The sequence below is a fragment of the Triticum urartu genome, chromosome 6 (assembly GCF_003073215.2).
Source record: "Triticum urartu cultivar G1812 chromosome 6, Tu2.1, whole genome shotgun sequence".
Lineage (NCBI taxonomy): Eukaryota > Viridiplantae > Streptophyta > Magnoliopsida > Poales > Poaceae > Triticum > Triticum urartu.
Window position 1 is genome coordinate 135,419,382 of NC_053027.1, and position 8,074 is coordinate 135,427,455.

Sequence of the window (8,074 nt, forward strand, 5' to 3'; positions counted from 1 at the left end):
GTGCATGGGCTTATATTGTCTCATGTGGAAAGATGGTATGAGTGCATGGGCTGATTTTGTCTCATGTGAGAAAAAAATATTAGCTGCATGGGATGTTGTATGGGCTGGTATATGTGTGCTGCTACATGGCTCATGCATGCATGCATGTGTCCACCTTTGCATGTTTGGAGTTCCACGTTTGCACATCGTTTGTGTTCTGGGTCCTTCTTTGCTTGCCTATAAGTAGCTCCTTGTCGTGTTCTTCTCTTATGTGTCAAACCACTCCTCACCTATAGGCCCATCTCTCCTCCTGATGCTGCCCTCCAGCCTCCACCCAAGATCCCATGGTGCGCCTGGTTGCCGCTCCGTCTGGCCGGCCGGGAGGTGCGTGCAAGCTACACCATGAATCAGGAGAGCCGCATGCCATCGTCTTCTCATGGATCTTCCTTGGCTCCGGCTCTGTCCCTGGCCTCCAAGGCGGATACATGGTGGTGGCCTTCCCATGGTCCAAGGTGGCACGCCTGCAGTTGGCACTGGATAGCTCGCTGCCCTGCCGCTCTCCATCCTAATCGACTCCCCTCGGTCTTCCCCAACTTCGGCCCCGGCAACAGGTCCCGTTCATCTCCCTTTCCTCTCCTCTGGTGTGTGTGGTTTCCTTGTACGAGTAGACGAGTTATTAGTACTAGAATTTCATCAGATCTAAAGTTGGGTGCATATGCTACAAATTCCTAATCTAAGAAGAATGTTCAGGCATTGCGTGCATGTCTGTGCTGAGGACACAAATTTGGGGGTCCAGCTCCGTGTGTGAATGTGCAAGGAATTCGGAACCTGCATCTTTAATATGACATGGTATATTTATTCTTAATCTCTCCATTACGTTTTGTGTTTCATTTTTCTCGATGGAAGTAATTGTGGTTTAATTTCACATGGTTTTTGAACAAATAAACACATGATGTGCTGAATAGCTGACATGCAGAGGAAATGGTACAGCTTGATGACTATTTTACTACTAAATTATTCTCAGGTATTTATTGTTCCTTTTGTGATAGTTTTCTCTCTCCTAAAAATAAAATGAATCATTTTTAATTCTTTGAACAAGTTTGCCTAAAGTAGGGCGCTCAGCCATTGAGGCATTTTCAATTTCTTTTAGAAGCTTCGCAAAATCTGCTCTTGTACTAAAGAAATCTAATGTAGATTTGTTAGCCTTATAGGGTACTATATGCTGAACACATGATATTAAATATACAGTAAATTGCACTGTGAAGTGAGTATGTATATACTATCCACACAGGATTGCCATTTTGGAGATGTTGCTGGGATCATCATGGATTGGGATGCATTCTGATAATAAGATATTAGGTATTAATAGCCCTACCTACCGTGTACCTCCCGCTTCAGTGGATGCAATCGCAACATCTCGGCCTACCGTCAATATTGATACTACCGTGTACCTCCCGCTAGATGTCCAAATACAGACAGATGCGCTATTATCGTGGCAATTTTCATTTTTCCCAGTAAAAAAATCATTTTTCAATGAAAATTCTCATTAATAACCTAGACATACAAAATCGTCAAGGAGTCATGTCCAAGGCGATAGCATTAGATAGGCGGATGTGAACGTGTACAAGGTGGCCGCATGCACACGACATGGCATCACATCTTCACCAACTACCGTGTCAACTAGCCGACTCCCGCACCGATGCACTTCTGCCTTGGGCGCCATTGGGAAGAAGCCCACCTCATTTGCCCCACTACCATCCCTGGGTGGCATTGTCCAGAGGCTGGTATGCCGCGCTGGTGAATATTCTGAAGGACACGATAATTTTCTCTTTCGTTGTAATGCACGGGCATACGTGCTAGTAGAAAAAAATGAATCAAAAATATATCTTCTTAGATGGCCACCGCAGCGTTGGACCGCCTGTCGGTTCTCTCCGATGACTTGCTCCGCCACATCCTCTCCTTCGCCCCAGCCAGGGAGGCCGCCCGCACACCGCCCTCTCGCGCAGATGGCGCCGACCATTGTGGCTCGAAACGGGCGCCATCAACCTCGACTACCGCTCCTACACGACCGACGCCGGCTTACTAATCCCTCTCCAGTGCCGAGCGGTGGAGGACGTAGGCCACGCGCTCGCCCGCCACCTCTCCATTGGCCGTGCTCCCAAGAAGATCGCCGTCGGCACCTCTCCATTGGATTTGCTTACTTCGTTGCCCCTATAAACTTATCACCAAAGCTATGGATATTAGGAGTAAATAGCATAAAACTACTACTTTACAGGCTAGGGTTCCAAAAAACTACCGGTTTTTAATTTTTCGCTGATAACTACCAAGTCAGGGGTTGACTGTTTCAAAAAACCCTAAACACTCGTTCCTAGCGATTTAAACCATTTTATGACAGATCGGGCCCACTCCTAAACAATCCGTTTGTTTGACCGTTTTGTTTGACCGTTAACTTACATGTGGGACCCACATGTAAGTTGCCTCTTGTTCCTCTTATCTTCTCTTCTCTCCTTCAGTCTCTCTCTTCTTCCTCTCCCCTACAACCACCACCCACCGACGGCAAGGAAGAACGTCGCGCGAAGGAGCAGCCGCATCGCAGGAGCACGGGCCGCACCTTGGCCAGGGGCTCAGGCCGTCGCGAGCCACGCGCCATGGCCGGGAGCGCGCCGAGGAGCAAGGGCCGCCTCCAGCTGCGCCATGGTCAGGTGATCGGGCCGTCGCGAGCCGCGCGCCATGGCCAGGAATGCGCGAGGGAGGAGCAAGGGCCCCCGTCAGCCGCACCATGGACAAAGGCTCTGGCAGCCTCCAGTCGCGCGCAATGGCCCAGGAGCAGCGGCAGTTGTCGGCAAGGAGCTCCTCCACCTAGCCCGTCGCGAAACGAGGAACACTCGTTCCTAGCGGCGGCCTTCGCGACGAGGAACGACTAGAGAACCCCGCCTTCGCAACAAGGAACGCGGCGGCCGCGCCGCCTTCTTTCGCTTGGCCGCGACCAGGCCGCCGGCAAGCTGCCTGCGTCGTTCCTGAGAGAGCAGTCAGGGACCCGATTGCTTTTTTTAGAAAACAGCCAGGGACCCGATTGCTTTTTTTAAAAAGTTACAGGGACCTCATTGCTTTTTTAAAGAACTTATAAAAATACTGACATATGGGCCCTACATGTAAGGTAACAGTCAAACAAACGGTTCTCTTACATGTGGGTCCCAACTGTCATAATCATGATTAATTTTAAAGCATTCTGTGATTAGGGTTTTTTGAAACAGCCAACCCCTGACTTGGTAGTTATCAGCGAAAAATTAAAAACCGGTAGTTTTTTAGAACCCTAGCCTGTAAAGTAGTAGTTTTATGCTATTTACTCGGATATTAGAGTGAGCAAATATGCCTATAAGCTGTCTAGTGTCTAGTAAAATGCTTTTATTAAAGGGAGACATATTGTTGATGGTATTCTCTCCCTGCAAGAAGTGTTGCATTATACTCATATCAAAAAGCAAGTGGGTGTGATCCTTAAACTTGATTTTGAAAAAGCCTACGACAAAGTTAATTGTGATTTTTTGCTTGACTGCCAAAGCGTGGGTTTAACTCTAAGTGGTGTGGGTGGGTTTCTCAAATCCTTAAGAATGGTATGGTGAGTGTCAAAATTAACGATGAGACCGGCCCTTATATACAAAGTGCTAAGGGGGTACGGCAGGGTGACCCCCATCCCCCCTTCCTGTTTAACATTGCGGCTGAATGCCTGACTAAAATGGTGCTTTCAGCACAAAAAACGGCCTCATTAAAGGTTTAGCGGCTGATCTTATTGAAGGAGGAGTTGGTATCCTCCAATATGCGGATGATACGGTTGTATGTTTTGAACATGATATTGATAAAGCTATCAATGTCAAACTTTTGCTTTACCTCTTTGAACTCATGTCAGGATTGAAAATCAATTTTGACAAAAGTGAGATTTTTACTATTGGAGGGGATAACGAGATTGACTTAGTATATGCGGACATGTTTAATTGTCAAGTGGGCACCCTGCCCATGAGATATTTGGGTGTCCCTGTTATATATTCTACTCTTAAGAACGTAGAATTGGATTTCCTGGAAGGTAAGATGATTAAAAAATTGGATGCTTGGATTGCTTATGCAGCATCATCAGGAGCCAGACTTACTCTGTTAGGGTCCAGCCTGGATGGGATTCCATCCTATCTAATGTCGATGTTTCTTTTCAATAAAACTTTTATTGAAAACATGAATAAACATCGCAGATGATTTTTTTGGAGGAAAAAAACAAGAAACATGGATACCATATGGTGAAGTGGGATAGAATATGTCGTTCTAAGAAGATTGGGGGTTTGGGGATCAAGGATCTTCATAAGCAGAACATTAGTCTGCTTGTTAAATGCTAGTGGAAGCTTGAAACAGGCAATGGCCTGTGGCAACGTATTGTGAGGGTCAAATACTTTAGAAACAAAACAATAGCTGATATACGTAGCCGTTCCTCGGATTCTCCGAGTTGGAAAGCTATCATGAAAGTCAAAGACACATACATGGCTGGAAGGAAAGTTAATATCAATAGTGGTAACCTGGCGAGAGTCTGGCATGATCCCTGGGTAGATGATACAGCTCTGTGTGAGCGCTTCCTAGATCTATTTAGTATTTGCCAAGATCAAGAATGCAATGTTGCCTCCTGGGTTGCAAACAATTATAATCTGGGTTTTAGACGCAGATTGATTGGAGAGTTGAATAACCAATGGGCTTGGATGGTTGAGAAAGCCAGGCAGCTGTCTTTGAATAGCTCTTTGGATACTATCTCATGGAAACATAATAGTAAAGGAAAATTTACAACTAAGTCGGTTTATGAGTGGCTAGAAAGGAACCTATCTGGCCCTAATTATAAGTGGGTGTGGAAGGCCCCTATCCCACTGAAAATCAAAATTTTCTTGTGGCAACTTTTTCAAAATGTTGTGCTTACAAGAGATAATATGCGGGCTAGGAACTAGCCTGGGGATCCTACTTGTTCTTTTTGTACAAATGTTGAAACAACGAACCATCTATTCTTTAATTGTCCACTTGCCCGCACAGTTTGGGGCGTACTGGGAATGACGGGTGGAGTATCTTGCTGTCCCCGATCGCTTTGGCAAAGTTGGGCGTGGTTGTATAGGTTTTTTTCCAGGAGGGGAACACTTTTATATGATGATTATCGCTGCTATTTGCTGGGGATCTGGAACCTTCGAAATAAAGTCACTTTTGATAAACATATTGCTCGCACTCCGCTGGAGGCTGTTTTCACTGCATGTTCTTTTATATTATATTGGGCAGGTTTGCTTAAAGAAGATGACAAGGTGAAATTCTAGACTGGTGTGAAGAGATTGACTCACGCGGTTCTGCATTGGCGGATAGATCCTTTCCCCGTGGCAGACTCCTCGGCGACAATGACGGGATCCAGATCGGCTAGCTGAGCTCCGCTGGTGTTTTCTGATTTGGCCTACCACTGGGGTCTGATACCCGCTGGTTATGGCATCTTTTGGTAGTATTTTGCCGCGGCAAAATCTGTTATCCAGTAGTCTTATCGTTAAGCTCATATTAGTTGGGCAGTTGTAGGTTAGTGTCATCAAGTTTTCGCCCCATGATGAATGGTTCGCTTTAGGATCATCACGCAGTGGGTTTTTTGATGGTGCGCCAGCTCGCTTTTCCCCTTTCAGTCTTCTTTTGCATATCTTAGTTTGGTCTAGTTTCCCTTTGTTGGTAGTGGTCGGATGTCAAAAGACTTAGATACTGATTGATGTATTTCCGTTGATTGTGAAATTAATGGAAAGGGGTGAGAGTCCGGTTGGAAAAGAAGATCGCCGTCGTTATGCGGGATGAGCCCATGGACGAGGGGATCGTGCGCTGGGCCTGCGGCGGCGATGAGCGCGTGGAGGAGCTCCGCCTCGACTGCAAAGACGGCCCCTGGCCGCCATTCACGTCGTGCGCCTTGTTCCTGGAGCTGTGCTCGCTGCCGCTGGACTCGCTGCCGTTCGTGGCACTGCGAATCCTCGATCTCAGCGGCTGCATGCTCGCGCCCCTCGACTCCTCGTCCAGATCGGATCCGCCTCGGGCCGTGGTGTTCCCATGTCTGGAGGCGCTGCGGCTGCGGATGTGCATCATGAAGCTTGGCACGCTCCAGGACATGGTCCTCGCCGCGCCCAAGCTCGCCGACCTGCGGCTCGAGTCGCTGAGATTCCTCGATCCGTCGCCTTCGGGCTCACCCGCAACCCGGTGGCTCCGTCTCCGCTGCCCGGCGGCCAGCGTGGTCGCCGTCACCAACATGGTCACCCGTGACACCGACGCGTGCAGCCTCGAGCTCGACGCGACGTGCCTGCGCCGCTTCCGCTACACCCAGATCGTGCCGTTCGACGCCTCCGTCTCCTTCAAGTCGCCCTCGCCCGGCCTGGAACGCCTCAACCTGGAGGCCCACTCTGCGGCGTCCCTGCGCTCGGTCCACTTTGGCGGCGGCGTGTGCCACGCTAGGTCCCTCAAGCTGACGGTCTACTCCATCGCCGACATCGACGGCGTCCACTTGCCAATGTTCCCCAACCTGGAGCACCTCGAAATAGAAGAGCTGTGCGGGTGGTGTCTCGACAGCCACGGCGCCGCGGCCAACGCGGTTCTGAACCTGCTACGTTGCTGCCCGGCGATCCTCGAGCTCCGGCTGAAATTCAGCTGGCGGAAGTATCTCAACGAAGCAGCAGACGAGACGGCCACCATGGTGGATTTCACGGCGTGTAAACAATCATCCTTGAAAGGCGACGATGAAGACGACGACGACGACGATTGTGATTGCTGTGACTGTGAGGCCCTAGACGCCCCCGGACTGAACTGCAGCTGCAGTGTGCTGGATTGCTTACGGAACTCCTTGAGGAGAGTGGTCGTGCAGGTCGACGTGGACGCGCTCTCCTGCTTCCAAGTCCGGCTCGTCAAATTTTTGGCCCAGAATGGCATGGTTCTCGAAGAGGTCCACATCGACGGCGGAAGCCGCCACGACTCGAGCTGCATCGATCGCAAGGTTGCGAGATGGAGGAGAGCCGCTAGTCGTTCGTCGCTTCTGGAAGAAGCAAGGATCTGCCGATGTTGCACGGCTGCTGCAGGGCCATTATCTCTGCTGCCGACCTCACCGGCTCCTCCTCCACCGCCGCCTCCGCTCTGGGACTTCCCGCCGGTTCGTGAACCCCGCTGGCGACGTGCCCGCCGCACTGACCTGCCCGTCGTAACCCCCAGCGTCCGCGGCCGCCCTTTCCCGCCGCCACGCCCTCCACCAGCCTCCCGCAGCCGCCGGCCCACCGCGTTTCCCAACCATCCGTCTAAGACCAGGTGGCGCCGGTGATATCTCCGACGAGGGGAGCACATGATGCCTCCGTACGTTGGGCAAGGTAGACAAATAATATACTTCTTCCATGAAGAAATATAAAAGCGTTTAGATCAGGGAGTAGAATGGAACACGCGCAGGCGCTCAGCAATGTTGGAAAGGAACCATGCAAGAGTACAAGACTCCGTGAGTGTGTTTGCAACTTTGCATGCTGAATTGGTTATCAAAAAATGAGTATTCCTACTTCACACGTGCATGCGTACATGGCCAAAGGCGTGTGTGTGGCTGTGCTGAGTGTCTGGCCTGTAAAGCTTTTATTAGAGGCGTCGCGTGAGCATCGGTCGGGTCAAGCAACAGCTTTGAAAAGGTGTGCGTCTCCAAAATGCAACTTCAGTTCCCCGATTAATACCGCTTACTTGATTAAAACATCAATTCGGTCGTTGTAGTATAGTGGTAAGTATTCCCGCCTGTCACGCGGGTGACCCGGGTTCGATCCCCGGCAACGGCGTTTTTATCTTTTTAATAACAATAATAATCTACGTCGCTTACATTTCTCGATCTGTACGATGGCTTAGGTTTAGTTTTCTTTTAATTTGACAGTCGAGCTGTACGATGGCTTTGCTGCGCGCAAGAGTGTAGTTCTCAAGTTCAAAGTTCATTTCTCCGTTAGACCGTCTCTAAGGGCATCTTTTTAATAACAATAACAATCTACGTCGCTTACATTTCTCGATCTGTACGATGGCTTAGGTTTAGTTTTCTCTTTGATTTGACAGTCGA

At 49.4% G+C, this 8,074-nt stretch overlaps 1 non-coding gene across 1 annotated transcript; it reads left to right on the forward strand.

The window, feature by feature from the left end:
* The first annotated feature begins 7,733 nt into the window (after window positions 1-7,733).
* On the forward strand, window positions 7,734-7,805 carry TRNAD-GUC. Its single transcript has one exon. It is a non-coding gene; the product is annotated as a tRNA-Asp (tRNA).
* Window positions 7,806-8,074: the final 269 nt, after the last annotated feature.